This window comes from Otolemur garnettii, unplaced genomic scaffold (genome assembly GCF_000181295.1).
Source record: "Otolemur garnettii isolate 467f Iridium unplaced genomic scaffold, OtoGar3 scaffold00015, whole genome shotgun sequence".
Classification (NCBI taxonomy): Eukaryota; Metazoa; Chordata; class Mammalia; order Primates; family Galagidae; genus Otolemur; species Otolemur garnettii.
Window position 1 is genome coordinate 11,407,960 of NW_003852410.1, and position 19,275 is coordinate 11,427,234.

At 38.9% G+C, this 19,275-nt stretch overlaps 1 protein-coding gene and 1 pseudogene across 3 annotated transcripts in view; one reads left to right on the forward strand and one right to left on the reverse strand.

The window, feature by feature from the left end:
* Positions 1–19,275, reverse strand: part of CHL1 (cell adhesion molecule L1 like) — a 201,800-nt gene that overhangs the window by 115,257 nt on the left and 67,268 nt on the right. The window lies entirely within an intron of this gene.
* LOC100940689 lies at positions 16,208–16,485 on the forward strand (annotated as a pseudogene).

Sequence of the window (19,275 nt, forward strand, 5' to 3'; positions counted from 1 at the left end):
TTAAGACAAAAATTGTTACGAGAGACAAAGATGAATATTTTATAATGACAACCCATCAAGAAATATAACAATTATAAACACACATATGCTAACATTAGCACCAAAATATAGAAGGAAAACCTGACAGAGTTGAAGAGAGACAGACAACTCAACACTAATAGATTTCAACATCTCACTTCCAATGGCAGATTAAACAACTAGGTAGAAAAGCAACAGGAAATATAAGACGTGAAGGGATCCAGAGGTTTCCACAAGCTTCCGGAGAACAGTGGAATAGCTTAACAGCAAGTCACAGAGCCACTATACCAAAGAGGAACAGATCTGTGTTAGCAGGACTTCTCCAGAGAAACAGAGCCAAGAAAATATGCCTATATGGTTAGAGAGAAACAGACAGGGTGAGATTTACACTGAGGAATTGGGTCACGCAATTGTGGAGATTTACTAAGTCTGTAAGATAGGCCAGCAGGCCAGATAGAGACTTGGGGAGAAGCTGAGCTGCCATGTATGTCCAATTGTTGTCTGTTGGCAGTATTCCTTTTTGCTCTGGGAGGTCAGTCTTTGCTCTGGTAAGATCTCTACTGAGTTTGAGACCAGCCCGGGCAACAAAGTAAGAGCCAATTAAAAAAAATTAAAAATTAGCCAGGCATGATGGCATCTGCCTGTAGTCCTAAATAATCAGGAAGCTGAAATGGGAAAATTGCTTGAGCTCAGAAGTTGAAAGTTGCAGTAAGCTATGATTATACCACTCCACTCTAGCCTGGGTGATGGAACTATAGGTAAAAATACACACACACATCCTATTTGTACATGTGTGCATGCATGTGTGTGTTGACAGGAGCCCTTACTGTCAGTAAACTCCTAAAATCAGGAAAGAAAGGTTATTTTATTTTCTTTTATTTTCCCATAAGAGTATTTTACTAAACTAATGACACAACTAAAACAAACAAAAATTCTCCTGGTTCATCTCTTTACCCTTTACTCACCCCTTCTCATAGAAAGGGTTACTTAGTTGGTGATGGCCAAGGCGATAGCTTACAGTGGTGGAAGCTCTGACTCCTGCGTCTGGGACCATTCTTGGACACTTCCCTCTAAACAAGGTCCGACTGTCTTTCTCAGATCCTACTCAATATAGTAAAATTACCAGAAGGAGTTTTGGATTCAATTTTACCAGCAATAAAAATGTTTTATCACTTTAATCTTATGTAAATTATTTGGTAGGTCCTCAGCTGACTGTTAGTAATAAATAATTTGCCAGAGATTGTTTTCTTCTCTTTTAAGAAAAAGACTGATTTTCAGTTGTATTCGCATATTTTGTTGGAAAGCGGTTTAATACTCATGTCAGCACCACAATCTCCTGAAAAATGCATACAACATCCTCCATTCTGGTAGGGACAAAATTGCTATCACAATTGCTGCCATTAAAAGAAATGTCTTTTGTTTATCAAGAACATTTTTAAACATGTGTTTTACTTTTAAATTTGATCCTGATCCTGACTTTACCTGAAGAGCCAGACCCCCAAAACAGAGATGTAAGAAAGTATCTCTTATATTTCTAGAGTCTTTACTTACTTTCTTTTTTTCCTTCTTTTTTGGTTTCCTTTCTGGCTAGCGGAAATCTGATCTCATCCCCACATAACCATAATCAGCAGTATACACACACACACACACACACACACACACACACACATATTATTCAACAGGAAAAAAAGATCTATATTTTCATGCAATGCTTATATTCTCAGGGTGAGAAAAAATGCTTGCCAAGTAAAGGCATTAACACATTTTCAAGTGACTTCTCAAGTGCAATTTTTTTTTCTTGGCTCAGCATTTCATTTTTATAGCATCTATTAATCAAGTGTAAGCAGCCTTGAAGTCCCCAGTCCCTACTTGGGATCACCTCGCAGTGCTGCCCACCTCTGTTATTGTCTCTGGTCTCTCTTCCCTCCTCTCCATTGTTTTAATTCAGCTGTTTTTGCTACAGGCCTTCAATCATCCCAACTCTACTATCCTTCACGAACAGCAGCCATCAATTTCTAAAACTGTAGAACAGGACTAATGTTTATACTTTCAGAGGAAATTCGCTGAATAATAAAGACCATTTAAGAAACGCCAGGAAAAATGGATTACTCCAGAGTTCAGAGCAACCAGTCCAGACTATAGAAGAACAACACCATTTATCCTCTGGGAGTGGTAGCGAGTAAAAGGGAAACAGCTACTAAATTTATCTTTGTTCTTCACTGAATTTGAATAGATTTTCACAGAATCTAAGCATATAACTTACCAGGAAGAGAGACTGGGTATAAAAAATAGCAACTTCTTATTAAAATAAATATTTTAGAACGCTAAGGATATGTTAAAAGATATATAACATGATCCCCCCAAACAGTACAGGGGTGCAAGGAACCAACTACGTTCTCAACTGAGAAATCATTTGACCTTTTTTTTTTCACCGTTTCACTGAAATTGAAAACCATAGATAAATGGTTAACTATTTTCATCTCTGCTCTTTTTTTTTTTAAAAGAAAAATTGCTAAATGGCTGGGGATTTAAAGGCTAACCCTCATTAGTATATTTTCCTAAGATATCTGTCATCATTCTGAATATGGTTGTTCTACAGGTCCCTTTTGGTGTGTCCCCATTAGAATTCTAACATTTAAGCATGAGAAATGTATACAGAGGGCGGCACCTGTGGCTCAAGAAGTAGGGCGCCAGCCCCAAATGCCAGAGGTGGTGGATTCAAACCTGGCCCCGGCAAAAAACTGCAATTAAAAAAAAAAAAGAAATGTATACAGAAATCAGAGGAATCTCAGGGTTGTTTGAAATCATTTAAAAGGCAAGGATGAACTCATATCCGAATCCCACGCCTCCTGGATTTTTCTTTCACAAGAAGTCTCAAAATAATGTCATTTCTTGCTCTGTCCTTTGCCTTCAGAGAGATCAAACACAGGAAGCCCCTGGATTACAAACAAGACAGGTATTGTAGGTTTGTTCTTAAGTTGAATTTGTATGTAAGTAAGAACAGGTACATTTACCCATTGCCTATAATAGGTTCTGTTCTTAAGTGTGAGTTGTGAGGTGTACATTAGTCGATGTTTGTGACTTGAGGACTGCCTGTTCTAAAACATTCCTTACTATGAGAGACTTCCAGACTTCTATTTAATGATTCCCACAAGATAACTTTTACTGACTGGTAGCTTCTGTTCTTCCTCAGAGGCACCATGTTCATTATGCCCAGTATGAAAATCTAATACTACGCTTCTTAAAAGTTAGAGTAGATTGCTTCCAAATGCAATTTCTACTCGTTTTTCTCAGGGACAATGCAAAAAAGGCAACAAATCAAAGAAGAAAATAGGTTAATTTTATGCCAATCATGAAACCTGGTGACGGATGCTGCCATATGTTGCAACAAGATCTCTTGGCCATGGGTCATTGCTTTGAGAGGAGCTAACGAATGCTTGCCGTGCTGTGACACACCACAAGTCCCCCCGGGACCCCATGCAAGAGCTCATGACAGGGATGAAATTAACTCGTGGCATCACGGTATATTCCAAACATGACAGTTCCCAGATTAGTTGCCACTTAGCGCAGTGGGAATTATGGGAAGAATTGTGACATCTAGCAGATGATTTCAGTGGGATCTTCTATGGGGCATAAGAAAAGCCATCGCCAAAGAGAATGTTTAAAAACATTAAAATCGCAAAAGGCAGTGGTCAAAGTGGTCAAATACATTGCTGTTAAGGAAAATAAGTCTGTTTCGGATCTTCCTGTAATTTTAATTTGCTGGCTCTTCTAATTTCCATAAAGCAGATGAATAAGGTATTCAGTATCATATTTTGAAGAGCTTTTCATTTCTTTCTTGAACTGGAACAAGAGTTTCAGTCATGAGTTGAGGAAGTACTGGGCAACTTCTCTTCCTTCCATCTCACAAGCGTGCACCCACACACACACAGACACAAATTCCCACGTCCCCGCCTAGCGAAACAAACACAAACACCCAAACGCTAACTGAATTTTATGATTCTATTACAGGCACAGATGTAAAATCCGTGAACTGCAACTGTAAAAACTCCTTGTTAAAGAAAAGAGAGATGGTAAGAAAGCAAAGCGAAATGTTTGTATCTGGTAATAAAGGAGCGTGACACAGGCTTACTTTACTGATTTCCGAGTTAATTCTCTTTCCAGTGTTAATTTCAAATGTCATGCCAAAAATAGGCAGAAGGCAAAATAAGCAAACTGAACCCAGAAGAAAAGTCACATAAAGAAGATAGTTATTTTCTTTGCGTTCCTAATATAAAAAGAACATGTAAGTTCTGAATGCCACCTTTTTGCAGTTTTCATGTATAAAGTAAAAGATACAAATCATAAATATGATGATTACAGTTTAAAATACAAGCACTTGTCACCCTGAAAAGATAAAAGTAAGGAGAAATGAGTATAGTAAAGCAGAGAATGAGAAATTACACGAGATTTGATGTCCTGTTCTGCCACCAGTCAAATGAAGTGTATCAGTATTATTTGTGTACACAGAGAATATTAGATTTTGGTTTCACAGTCTGTGTAGGAGTTACTCCTGGTTCTTTATTCTGCTTTCTGAAATGTAAATTTCACCCAGAATGCCTTGATAATCCCAGAATCCTAGAATGATAAATAGTATCAATTAATTCTAGAACTGAGAACACCTCAACATTTTATCAAGTAATACCTTTCGGTTTCCCTGCAGATGGACAGTGTATTTTTAAAGATTGATAAACATTTAGTGTATATTATAAAGGCGTTCCTGGAATGAACACATATGTAACACCGTATAACACATGCTATGTAGCAGGCCCTGTTCTGAGAACTTTGTAAATAATTCGTTAACTTTACTAATAATAATTTGATGAAGTAGGTACTAATATTATCTCCAGCTTTCAGATAGGATCACACGAGTGCAAGTAAGTCATTTTCACAAATCACCAGCTTATAAGTGAAATACTCTGAAAATGAACCCTGACCGTCTGGCTCAGAGTCCATACTTAGGACCACCACACCGTGATGCCACGGAACAGTTGTCACAGCTGTTCTTACCATGGGGTGCTTCTTGGGAATTTCTTCTTGTTCTTGTCTCTTAATGAAACCGCCTGGCCAAAGGCAATTGAGTCACTGGATTCCAATAGCTACGACACAACCACTTAATAAAACACCAATTTCTTTCCAAGCTGGCTAAACTCTGCCCTTCTCCACCCCTAAACCCACAAAAAGTCTGTGAAAGAAGATTATGATAATCTGTGTTTTAACAAGATGAGCCTTCAGAGCTCAAGGAGATTCTTTCTGTGTACTGTATTAGCTACCTCTGATGTATATATATATATAAAATTTACACAGTGGCAAATTAAAAACACATGATGTGGGCAACGCCTGTGGCTCAAAGGAGTAGAGTGAGATTCTTTCTGAGTACTGTACTAGCTACCTCTAATGTGTATATATATACACTAGATACATATACACACACACGTATATACATATATAATATGTAATTTACACAGTAGTAAATTAAAAACACATAATAAGCATAGGGTGCTGGCCCTATATGCCGGAGGTGGGTTCAAACCCAGCCCCGGCCAAAAACTGCAAAAACCAAAAACAAAAACAAAAAACACATGATGATCTTTATCTGAACAGTAAAGATAAATGGGGAAAATATATTATAAAAGTAACCATGGTAATGAGTATATAATATTTATTTTAAGATAATTTTAAAAACAATATGGCTGAGTGCACTTGCTCGTGCCTATAATTCCAGCACTTTGGGAGGCCAAGATGGGAGGATTGTTCGAGCCCAGGAATTCAAAACCAGCCTGGTCAACATAGTGAGACCCCCATCTCTATAAAAATAATCATCATCATCATTAGCTAAGTAGTGGGCTCATGCCTGTAGTCCCAACCACCTGCCTCCTTGAGTTGGGAAGATTGCTTGAGCCCAAGAGTCCCAGGGAGCTACGATGGTTCTACTGCACCTCAGTCTAGAGGACAGAGCAAGACTCTGTCTGGAAAGAAAGAAAAAGAGAAAGAAAGGGACGGAGGGAGGGAGGGAAGGAAGGGAAGGAAGGATGGATTTAGACTTTGGATTTGGACAGGCCTTTAATCCTAACTCTTCTGATTATTAGTTTTTAAAACATAAATTATTTTCTTAAACATTCAAATTCTCAGTTTTTTCATCTTTTAAAAGAGTTTTAAGGATTAAATAAGATAAAATGTAAAGTACTTAGCAAATTGCTTGACACATATGTTCAGTTAATAATATATTGAATTATGATGGCTAATGATGTTTAAATCTTACACAAGTTTCCCTTTAGGTAAATCTATCCTTACACAATTGTTCTGCTCAGACTAAGAACTATGCTTTGAATTATAATAGTAGCCTTTTTCTTTCTTTTTTTAATTTCAACTTAATAGGAGGATACAAATATTTAGGTTATGATATGCCTTTTTTTTTCAATGTCAGTAAATAAAGATGTTTTCATTATGAATAATAGCAAGTTTGTTGATTTCCCCATTCAACATTCTCATAAATACATAAAAAGTTAAACTCAACTCCTGGAAAAAGGCAAAGCTCCTGATTCATATGTGTCTTCTGTTCCCTGCCTGTAAATATTTTAGTATTGATGAGAATTGCATCATTCTAGATAGCAACTAAAACAATTCATAAGATGTAATTTTTTTCTACAGAGATGTGACAAACCTATACCCACTCTTTCCATGGATACACACCCACAGAAGTAAGAAAATAATGGTAAGTTAAAAGCGCTCATAAAATTAGACTATTTATTTCTATCCTGCCAATTAATTTATTTTCTCAACATGACAATGAAAATTTGACCAGTAAATAGATAGTTTAAATACATAAATTCTCTTAATATGAAGAAATACTTAGACCTAGCAAGATGCTAGATAAAGTCATTAAGAGCCTGGTCCCCACCACTCAGCGGCTGTGTAAACCTGAGCACTCACTGCGCTCCCCGCAGATTCATCATTGGTAAACAGGTGATAGAATCCTAAGGCACAGGCTGCTGCAAGAATAAACGCCTACTGGATGCCAGCGCCATGCTTGTCTCTGAAAATATAACAGTGAGCAGGGCCAGACTGGGACTCACGCTAACAGAACTTACCACCTAAACTGCTTAGGTAGTAAAGGCAGATCTTGTTTCCCATCTCATAGAATACTGAAGATAAGTTGTATGAGCCTATCAGAATGAGAAAGGAAGATGCTCCCCAAATCACAGCAGTATTTATAGAAGCATGAAGAGTCCATTAACCATCAATATTATTTCTTGCACATTAGCAACTGGGTAAATCATCGTATAAATAAAAGAAACAGAGGAAACTGTTCCTTGATTTGGGCCGACACACCGTAGACTTCAAAAATTGTAGGAAGAACCTTTCCAATTGCGTATAACTCAGATTATCCTGAAAATAGAAAAATTATACTGTTGACACTTTGGCATCACATCGGGAACATTCAAACACAAATAACAAGCTGCTTACAAGGAAAAGAAGCTATCCATGATATCAATGTCATCTTACATCTCACTAGAATAAAAAATTAAACCAAACAATGATTGCACCAGGTGCAGCATCTGTGCTTAGAATATTGTAGGTAAATGACCCTGAAAAGTAGTTTTTTCCTCATTTAGCTAATCTGACTAGTGGGCATATTTCTTCTGCTTATCTAAAGACAGCTCAGTCAGCTTCATAGATTTGAATGTTCTAATTTGAGCCTATTTTAACTTAGCTACATACGTTTCTTTTGAGATAGTAAGATTTCTGAACATTACCTCAAATGTGTAGGTGTGTGATGTTTTAGAGTGACCACAAATTGCATGAGTTACTCCGTTTGCTCTTTAACGATCCATTTCCTCAGGGATGCAAACTCTCAGGATCACAGAGTTGAGACCCAGGAGAATATACAGGAGAGTTAGCCAAGAAAGAAAAAAAGTAATGGACGGACCTGACAGATGAGCCTGTGTAATGCCCTGTTTTCAGAGGGATACGGAGATGATGAGAGAGGAAAACAAAGTTAGCAAATGGAAGGTGGTAAGCGGGGGAGGGATTTGGACAGGGTTGAACCTGCAAGTCAGAGGGCCACTTTGTTGAGGCTTTGCAGGCCATGAAAGAGCTCATCTTTATACAAAGAAGAGAAAGTCAGCGGCACATTTTAAGAGAGAGGATGGTATAAACAGATTTGTATGTCAGAAAGAATTCTCTGCATACAGTATGAAAAATCACCGTGCAGGAGAGTAGATTGGAAGAATTAGGAAACACATCCAGTAGGAAAATATTAATAAATTCAACACATGCATATCCCCGTACCATCCACTTCTGATTTAAACAAAGGCGGGGATATTATAATTCAAAAATAAGAGGCATTCATATTAAAGATGTATATTTTGTTCTTTGAAAGAAGCCATTATGACAGGAAACATAATCTTGACTTCAAAACTCATGGTTCTGATAATTCCATGACATATTTAAATTTTGTCCTTGCACATGGCAAGTAAGAGCATGAACAGACAGAGAAGTATGTGAAGATACTAAAATTAGCTCCAGGCAAATATTAATGAGACTTACTAGCAAAACAATAAAGGTCGAGAGGACGTGGGTTCTGAGTAAGATTAAAGAAGATAACACAGAGCTAAAGGGAAAATGATTATGTTTGGTGATACTTATCACCTGGTGCAATCATTATTTGGTTTAATTTGTTATTCTAGTGAGATGTAGGATGACGTTGATATCACCAATAGCGTCTTTTCATTTTAAACAGCATGGTATTTGGGTTTGAATGTTCCCAATGGATAAGTATCTCTGTGGAGTTAAAGAGCTTCAGTACTTGTGGGAAAAGACAGCTACTTGAAAACTTATTGATTCAGGTTCTTGCATAAGGAACTCTCCTTTGGCCTGGGTAGGACAAACTAGCTGCTTTCAAGGGGCACAATGATGTGGGCAGAGAAGGGGTAAATTCATTTTGGTCATCAAAAGTCTATTGACCAAATTCTAGGTTTTGCATACTCAGTGATGCCAACGTGACCGAAAAATGGGCAAACTTCATAAGGTGCTTAATTTACTCCCCACCTCCTTGCTGTTCAGAACACTTCCAAGGTCACGTTTCCCGAGGATTACGGTACTTGCTGGACACTTCACCGAACAGCTCCTCAGAGATCCTCAGAGCTACACTTCATTCAAATCTCTGGTCCAAAGGCAGTGCTTTCGAAAAGCCTTCCTTGATCATCTTCTTCAAACTAGCCCATATTACAGCTTTACTTTTTTAACAGAAAATATCACCAGCTGACACTTCATTATCTCTCCATTGATTGGGCTGTCAGCCATCTCTCTAGATTAGACGGTAACTCCCAGAAGGGCAGAACTGTGTCTTATTCACCTCTATTATTCCCAGCACCAAATACCTGGCAGTCACAAGAGTTCAGTAAGTACTGGGCTGAAGGCAGGGCTGAATGAATGACAGGATGAATAGTTGGGACTACATGTCAAGAAGTTGTCTTTGTGATCATCTTTGAAACTTACACTACAAAAGGAGTCGATTGCTCATTTGAATGATTGGAACATAAACTCTTCCCTGATCTTGAACTATTTTTTTCACAGTGTGAGCAACTCCATAACATTTGTAGTTATAAAACCTAAAATTTTCTTTTGCGTTAGGCTTTTTGCCATTGGAAATGCTGTCTTTAATACACTAGCTTACTGTACACACTACTACTGAGGGCAGAGGATGTCAAATTCATCTTCCTGTTTCCACAGAATCGATACATAGTATCCTGTAAATAACTGAGCTCATATTCCTGAAATATTTCTAAGCGGGGAAAGGCCAAAAGGAAAGAGAAAGAAAACCTACATTTATGAATTAGAAACGTATCTATTACTAATCTAAGACTTTGGAAAAGGCCATGATGTCCATGCAAAAACAAAAACAAAAAACTGCATAATGATAGGAATAAAAACAAGAAAAATTGTACATTGTAATTATATCTAATTACACCTAAAAGTCGGAGAAAGACAATAGAGTCCGTGAATAATGTGATAAAGCACAAGGTAATGATAAAAATAAAACAAAAAAACTGCTGCAACAAATGTAAGCCCTGAAGCTTTTAAAGAATAAGTGATTTCCCCTGATATTTCTTGGCATTGCTATACATGTTTGTAAAACTATATTTCCTTAAATAACAGCAGCAACTGTATGGTAAAGCACAAAAAATAATGAAAATGTTAAAGTAATTAATTGATACAAGAATTTCCTTTATTCATCTCTAGTAAGATTATTTATATACATGTTATTTAGGATTGTAAAACTTTCATCTTATATTCTGTCAAATCCTGCCACCCTGCAAAATACGGCTACCATGGGACTTCATAGTCAGCACCTATCAAAACCACGTTTCAACACGTGTGATTTTTAATAGCTAGAGATATGATGACTGAATACAAATGTCCCAAATCCATGATCTCCCCTTAACATGAAAGATGACTTTTCATAAGAGTGCTTCAAACCCAGCACACGTACTAAATGGAAGAACTACGGTGCTTCCCTCACACACAATAATCTCACCCACATTCATCAGTGTTTACTGTGATTTTCTTTTCCTCTCTCCGTGGCTTCTCTGAATCCATTTGTCAGATAACTGTATCACACATTTCCCGATTTCCACAGCTTAGTATAAAAATATCAGCCTTCTCAGCTCTGTATCCCCAGCTTTCTATATAAGTTGATGTCCCTTCGAAATTACACATTTTTGGCAGCTTGCTTCCACTCTCAGAAATGAAACCTTCCAATACACAAATCATTTTTATTTTATCTTGTGAGAATTTTTTTTTGGTGGGGGGGGTACATGGGTTAGACACAAGGACAGTCTTTGTAGAAAACGTTACATGATTTTTTCCCATGAGTTTAGAAATATCAATCCTTCAGATTAACTTTAATAACTATGTATCATTTATTCACAATAACCAGTAATGGCAACTGAATATCAGAGACTATTTATCTCATTTGAATTCACAAAAACAGGGGCAGTGCCTGTGGCTCAAAGGAGTAGGGCTCCGGACCCATATGCAGGAGGTGGCAGGTTCAAACCCAGCCCAGGCCAAAAAAAAAAAAACTGAATTCACAAAAACACAATGAAATAAAAAAAATTTCTTTCATTTTGGTAAGAGAAAATGAAAGTCAGTGAGGTAAGTTGGCTTGCCTAAGTTCACACAAGTAGTATTTTACAGTCATACTTTCTTCTTCCTACTAACCCCTCCCCTAATCCCATCCTTAGAAAAGGAAATTTATGAGGTATGTTGAAGGCACCAGGGCCATAGTTCTAGCTTTTGATATGTGATAGGTTTAAAAAGTGTCCACAAACTCTTTGACAACTTCCCATTAAGAGGTGAAATCTATGCCCCCCACCTTGAATCCAGGCTGGCCTTCGTGATTGGCTTGAAACATATCATTCTGAGGTGAGGGTAAAGAAAGCATTCCACTTGCCCTAGTTCCTTTAAAATGCTTGCTCTAAAAAAGCCAGCATTTATGTTTGAAGTTCAATGGCCCCAGTCATGGAGAGTCATATGTAGGGGCTCACATATCATTTGCTGACCAGGAGAGGGCGCCATATAGAACACAGGCCCAGGTGAACCTTCACTTACCTGCAGCTCCAGCCAACCTCTAAACTGCAACTGAATTATAAATTCCTAGCAAGAACTGCTCTCTCTGCCTTCTGGGCCCAAAATATTGTAAGCAAAATAAAACATTGCATTGATCCACCAAATCTGGGGCTAGATTCACTGGAACAGTTGGTAACTGTCTAATCAGCATGGTGCAGTGGAAACTTCACATGCAAGGCGGGACTCCTGCTTTTCCTGACTCCATTTCTACACCTGGAACTTGTCAGTGATAGTGCTTCTGGGGTCCAGGCGGTAAATATGCCAATCAGGTCTGTGTCATCTGCCTTCTATCCTCTCTGCCTAGAAATAATTATTAAATACCAGGGTTTAAATTCAGGGAAAATAACACAGGAAGCCCTACAGAGTCCTCTAATCCAGGTGTACCTGGTTTACCAAAAATCCTCCCCTCAGGGAGACATTAGCATGAAATGCTTTCATTTTTTTCTTCTAACACAGTTTTTCTACACGATGTCGCCAACTTCCTCTTTCCCACGCCTGGGTGGCGTCCTGTCCTTCCATGGGCTTCATGTCACTTTCTATCTGTAAAACTCCGTCTCATTCAAAGTGCTTCTCCCTTCTCCCATTTCTAGTTAGAACCATGGCTGTGCCAGCCCGTGCAAATGACTAAGTTCAACTCATCCCTTAACTATGAGGAAATTCTATACAGAGAAAATAATACACATTCCAGGAGGCACCTGTAGCTCAAAGGAGTAGGGTGCTGGTCCCATATGCTGGAGGTGGCGGGTTCAAACCCAGCCCTGGCCAAAAAAAAAAAACAATACACATTCCACAGGCTAAAAACATCCCCTGCCTGAAAAACTTTCTGTGTACCACCTGGGCAGCTGAGCTTACAGTTGGGAAAATTGGATTTCTTCTTTCTACTCCTGGGAATTTTCTGAGGAAGGACTTTGGCTTTAATTTTTCATTTCTGTCTTCTGTTAAGTAACATACTGGGCTGACCACCATAGTTAGCTATCAGCTCTAACTACCAATTTGAAGTAATGACAACAACGACAAAGTACAAAGACCCACATAACAGCCTTTCACATTTCTCCCCACTGGAAGAGTCTAAGTTAAGCTACTATTTTGGCCACCATCTGAATCAGGTCTTTGTATTTATACCCTAATCTCTAGAACTTTGGAAGGGGATGGAGTAAATTGATTCCTAAACCTAACTCCTAACACATGAAACAGGATTTGAACCCAAATTTGGATAATTCCAAAGATTGCTTTTAGTTGTTTTCTGTATGCTAATAAAACCGTAAGATTTAGAGCTGCCTCAAAGGACATTATTCCTACAATTTTCAAGGTATAGTTATTTCCAAGGTAGACATATGTAATAATTGTGATGTAAAAAAGAAACTTTTCTTAAGTGAACTATGGAATCCGTTCCAAAAAGGTAGAAAGAGCCCAAGCTATCAATATTTCCATATATATTTTTCCCTGTGACCACTATAACTTCTAAAATGCTATACATTATTATTCCAAATTATTTTACCCAGAGTTTGATATAAATGTTATATAGAGCTTAAGAAATCTACTGCTTTTTTATGCCAAAAAAATCATATCTATCAAATATGTGTTGGGGCAAAACACATTTGGAGCAAAAATAAACAGAAAATGTGATAATGACAACAAGGATGAATTGAATAAACTACCAGCTGTGATCTAAAGTGAAGGCATGGTTTTATAGGAAAGACACATCATTTTAGAATTAATCATCGACGGAAAAGCTGATCAAACTCTCATGGCTAAAAATGACACTACCAAGGCAAATACATTTTTACAATAATTGTTACATTTTCTTTTTTGAAAAAATGCAACTTAATTTGCTCTTCCTTGTTTTGTGGAAATAGTTTTCATTATTCATCTAAGTCTATATTCTTCAGAAAATACTTCCTAAATCCCAGGGATAATATCTGTTACCAAAAAGCTGTATAGTGTTTAGCATTTTTCTTGAGCTGTATACAACTACTTAATGGAGAAAACCAATCAGAACCTGGCCTTGCTTTGAGATACACAGAGTTTAATTGAGTGTTGATATTAAAATCAGTGAAAATAATGAGATATAAGGGGTGATTTTAGATCTCCAGAGGAGTAAATTTTATAGATGATGCTTTCAGTTTTAACTTTTGACTTGAATAAAATCAAAGATCTTCATAATTTGAAGATAATAGCTGCTTGCAACTTCTCCATACTAAAACCTTGAAGGCAGTGAATGTAATATCAAGAAGTAAGATCAGGACATAAAATAGAGAAAAATGAATAATCCCGCCCCACTCCCCTGGTCTAAATCCCCTCTTGGCACTTAATCCAGATTTTATGCAAAGAAAGTTGCTACTAGACAAGGAAACAAATTCTCATTAAATTTTACGCCCAGAGGTCACTAAGATTCGAAATGATAAAAAAATCCTTTTTATAATTTTGGACAGAGACCTTGCTGCCAAGTTAACCTGCAAGTTAACCTGGTGTCACTCATACCTTCCATTATTCAATTTTTAAATTATTCAATATCTAAAACCTACAGTAACCAGTGAAAGAGCACAAAGTAACCCCAAAATCGGGTCCTTACAACTGTGAAATATGAAACACACACTGGAAATAACAGATACGTGCGAGGAAATAGGCAGCCAGTATGAAAGTTAATGCAGATGAATTATGCGGTGGACGCCATGCAGATAGGGACACATGATTTGTGACCGGCCAGATTTCTCTAGACGCAATTCATAGCATTCCAAGGAAGGAGAGGGTAAGATGATTTCCTATACCCTAAGAGAACCAGGGAATAATTTCACTTTTTAGTAAATATTGTTGTAATAATAATACAAAATTGCTGTCGTTTGATTTGTTCAACCCCCTCCAAATGTCACATGGAAATCTGTTCCCCAATGCTGGAGATGGGACCCAGTGGGATATGTTTGGGTTATGGGGGGCAGAGCCCTCATGAATGGCTTGGTACCTTCCTCATCATCGTGAGTGAGTTCTCAGTTCTTGCTCTGTTAGTCTCATGAGAACTGATTGTTAAAAATCAGAGCCTGGCACGTCCCTCCTTTTTCTCTCTTGCCTCCTCTCTGGCTCCCGTTCACCTTTTGACACAAGTGGAAGCCGCGTAAGGCCCTCCGCAGACACAGATGCCAGCGCCAATCTTCTTGTACAGACGGCAGAACCATGACCCCAATACACCTCTTTTTGTTATAAATTACCCAGGCTCAGGTGTCCTTTATAGAAGGACAAACAGATTGAGGCAAGTACGCAGTGTGCACAACTGTGTCCTGGAGGGTCCCCCACTAAACCTGAGAAGTGTTAACTTGCTGACTTTCAGAACCTCCTCAGACCACAGTGTGCTAACGTTGCTCAGGACCATCTCATCTGCTCTTGTTAATTTGTTTGGAATGGGACTCCAGCTTTATCTCATCTTCCACCCTTTGATGCAGGCAAGTCACACAATCACTGTCAGGCATATTGACACAAAGCAAGCGCTGAGATTTCTAGCATCAAAGCCAGAGTTTCAATGTTTTTTGAGCAGTTGTGGTGCTGTAATTTCCATCAAGCTCCCCATAATTGCCATCAACTCCAAACAAACTGAACTTTAAGTGAGATGAGCGGGTCTGTTTTGCAGACAGAGCTTCAAGGTAAGTCCCTACTCCCCTTCTACGAGATCACTGACCTTGAACCTCTCCTGTGTAGAAACTTTGTAGGGGCTCTTGATAAAGACATCTCTTTGTGTGCCACTCACAGGTGCCCTTATTGTAGGTCCCTTCAGTGCCACCCACAGGGCCAAAGGAGCAGAGGCTGGAGCCAAGCCCACTGGTTCTGTTGCTGACACAGCTATGGAACTAAGCCTCGACTGAGCTAATGAATTCTTCAAAATGCAAGACAGAAGGATCCTTCCCTAAGTGTACATTCTTAACCTAGGACACTGAACAACAAGGATGGCCATGTTTGCTCACCTTCCCACACTTTCTAGACCTTGCGAGAGCCGTTCTCAAGGAGAGGATGTGCCGCTAGTAGACATTTCGCACAGACTAAGATCTACCTGCCCCCTTCAAATACCCACAGGTCTGTTGCTTTCTCTCCTCATGGAATGTTCTGTTTGTTTGTTTTCTTAGATGGCTTGTTATTTTGACCAAGGTTCAAGAAAACTTTGAATACTGAGAAGTCTCTTCCTTTCCAGAAAACTCCTGGTCTGTTTATCCCAATTGCTACCTCACTCCACTCCCACCTTACAGGAATCATCAAGTTGAAAAAACCTTAAACTTCCAACTTTTAAACGCTCCTGCCTCACTGTGAATACTTTCTGAATTCTGACATTTCATATCTCACACCTCCCACACATGGGGTTTGAATGAATGTGAGTGTATCACTGAGCAGCATTCTGGAAACATTTCAGGTGCAGACCTAGCCCCTTCCCTCCACATACCACCCCAGTGGGACTTTAGATTCAGATCAGTGTTTGAATTTCAGCTCAGAAATTTAGTAGATTTTCTCCCTGGGCTTGGGACTGGTTTGTGGCTACATGGTTAAACGCACCAAGAAAGTCGGGATCGTTAGTAAACATGGGACCCACTATTTGACTCCCTCCAGAAAACAGTGAAGAAGATTGAAATCAGCCAGCACGCCAAGTACCCTTGCTCCTTCTGTGGCAAAACCAAGATGAAGAGACGAGAGGTGGGGATCGGGCACTGTGGTTCCTGCATGGAAACAGTAGCTGGTGGTGCCTGGACCTACAGCACCACTTCTGCTGTTACAGTCAAGTCTGTGACTAGAAGACTGAAGGAACCGAAAGACCAATAGAAGCTCTACCTTTTCAGACCACACAAAAGTATGAAAAAAGACTTATGTGAAAAAAGAAAAGAAAAGGAAAGAAATTTAATAGATTTTGACTAGAGAGTTTAGCATAGATCTCCCTTTCTCATCTGGAAAATTGGAATAATGAGAAAATACAATTCCTTGAGTTATGATGATCAGTAAGTAAAATGAAAATATTATGGAAATAGGAAGTGATCAGTATTACAGAAATGTTACAGCAAAGTTTCCTTGAACATTTAGTATGTGTCCTAAGCCCCTAATAGGTTTCATCTGATTTAATCAGATTACAAGTATTTCCACAACCTCCATTTTATACATAAGGTCTTCCAGACACAGACATGTTGAACAATTTGTGAGGGATGGGACACAGAACCCAAACCTCAGCAGCTTGTCTCGGGAGCCCACTCTCTTAGCTACTTTGCCAATTCATCCCTGTAATTAAATAATGTATATTAAGCAAATAAGAGAAAAACACAGGCCGGGCGTGGTGGCTCATGCCTGTAATCCTAGCACTCTGGGTGGCCAAAGCAGTTGAGTTCAGGAACTTAAGACCAACCTGAGCAAGAGTGAGACCCTCATCTCTACTAAAAATAGAAAAAAACAGCCAGGGGTGGCAAGTGCCTATAGTCCCGGCTACCTGGGAGGCTGAGGCAAGGGAATCACTTGAGCCCAAGAGTTTGAGGTTGCTGTAAACTGTGACACCACAGCACTCTACCTAGGGTAACAGAGTGAGACTTGGTCAAACATAAATAAATAAATAACAAAGAAAACAAAATAAAACCAGAGGGAAACACAGTGCCTGGCAGATGGCCAATACGCCTAGTAAACGCTTATCATAGGAGCAGTAGTAAGCAGTTCTGGAAGGAGTAGCAAAAATTAAAGCGGTATGATGCCCCTATTACATGGTACAATGTCATTATTAGCAAATTTACAAAAATTACTACTGCAGAGGGCTGTAGCTCCCATAGTGTTCAAAATAAAGGCCTTTGGAAGTGCCCGTGATCCCCGACCAGGAAGCAGGGACTGGAAAGGAATGTTTACACAGTGCTACGGATGTCCAGTTCACTAAGACTCTGGCCTTTTATGCAAACGGTCCATTGTGAAAAGAGACAGAAGGTCTTTGTTGTCCAGAGTGACACATTTCTGCTACTACAACTCCAAGACTATTTTATTAATCAGAATGCCCTTTGTTAAAAGACCAAGAATCTTTCATTCTAAGAATTAGATAATGTGTGTTGACCTCTAGCTTCCCAAATTTCCCTAAATCCTGAGTATCTCAAAGGCAGGAAGTGAGAATTTATTTCTGCCGTTGTCATGCCTGGAACATAGTAGGTCCATGATACCTACACCAGGCATAAATGAGATAAGCCAGGCAGGCTTTGTTAGGTGGGCAGTCCTAGTTACTTCTTAAAGCGGCCAGTTCCCAGCAAGGATTCATGGACTTTCACTGTTATTTCCTCAGAGTATGACTTTCAAAACTCCTTCTATCTGGCTCGGCGCCTATAGCTCAACCGGCTAGGGCGCCAGCCACGTACACCTAAGGTGGCGGGTTCGAATCCCCAGCCCGGACCCGAAAAACAACAATGACGGCTGCAACCAAAAGGTAACTGGGCGTTGTGGCGGGCGCCTGTGGTCCCAGCTACTTGGGAGATGGAAGCAGGAGACTCGCTTGAGCCCAGGGGTTGGAGGTTGCTGTGAGCTGTAATGCCACGGCACTCTACCCAGGGGGACAGCTTGAGGTTCTGTCTCAAAAAAAAAAAAAAAAAAAACAAAAACTCCTTCTATCTTCCTGCTGTTTTGTTTAAAAATGATGCCATGTTATTACTACTGAAGTCTTATTTCTACTCGAATCCAGAACAGGAGATCTGCAAGTTCATCTTTAAAATGCTTTCCTAGGTGTATAGTAGGAAGCAATAAAGCCAGGGGTTATGAAGAGTATCATTTACCCATAGGCATGTTTTAAATGTGAATGAAGAAATAATTCATTTGTTGGCCAGGGGCAGTAATCCGAGCCCTCTGGTAAGCTGAGGCAGCAGGATTTGTTGAGCTCAGGAGTTTGAAACTAGCCTGATCAAGAACGAGACTCTGTCTCTACTAAAAATAGAAAAAATTAGCCCAGCATTGTGCTGAGCACCTGTATCCCAGCTACTTGGGAGGCTGAGGCAGGAGGATCGCTTGAGTCCAAGGGTTTGAGGTTGCTGATGTCATGTACTGTAGCCTGAGCAACAGACTAAGACTGTCTCAATTAAAAAAATTTTAAAAAAAAAGAATTCATTTGTCTTATTCACAAGGCAGTAAGTTTAGTGTCATTTGAATAGAGTTCATAAAAAGACTCATTCAACTCATTTAACTATTAATTGGTTATCCTTACAGTAAAGTCTAAATGAAACAAAGTACCCTAGGGAGAAAGAAAAGTAGAATAAAAACCTTTGGGATAGTTCTGTCTTAAGACAGCAGTAGGATAGGGTAGTCTATCAGTGCATCCATCTTAGAAAAGCAAGTCATTGGTAAGAAACACACAAGGAAAGGTCATTCTTTCAAAATCAACATTAGCACTCTGTACTACTAACATTTGGCAGAGCACATGAATATATTCAAAAGGCATAGCTTGTGCAATTGTTTGTAGTTAAGAACAGTGCAAAATTATGTAGTATCATTGAAATCATAGCTTCAACATTATCCACTAAGCCAATACAGATGTGCTAAACTTCTTTTGAATTCCAAGAACTGTAAAAATCTGACAGTAAGACATACAAAAGCAAACCCACGTATAAA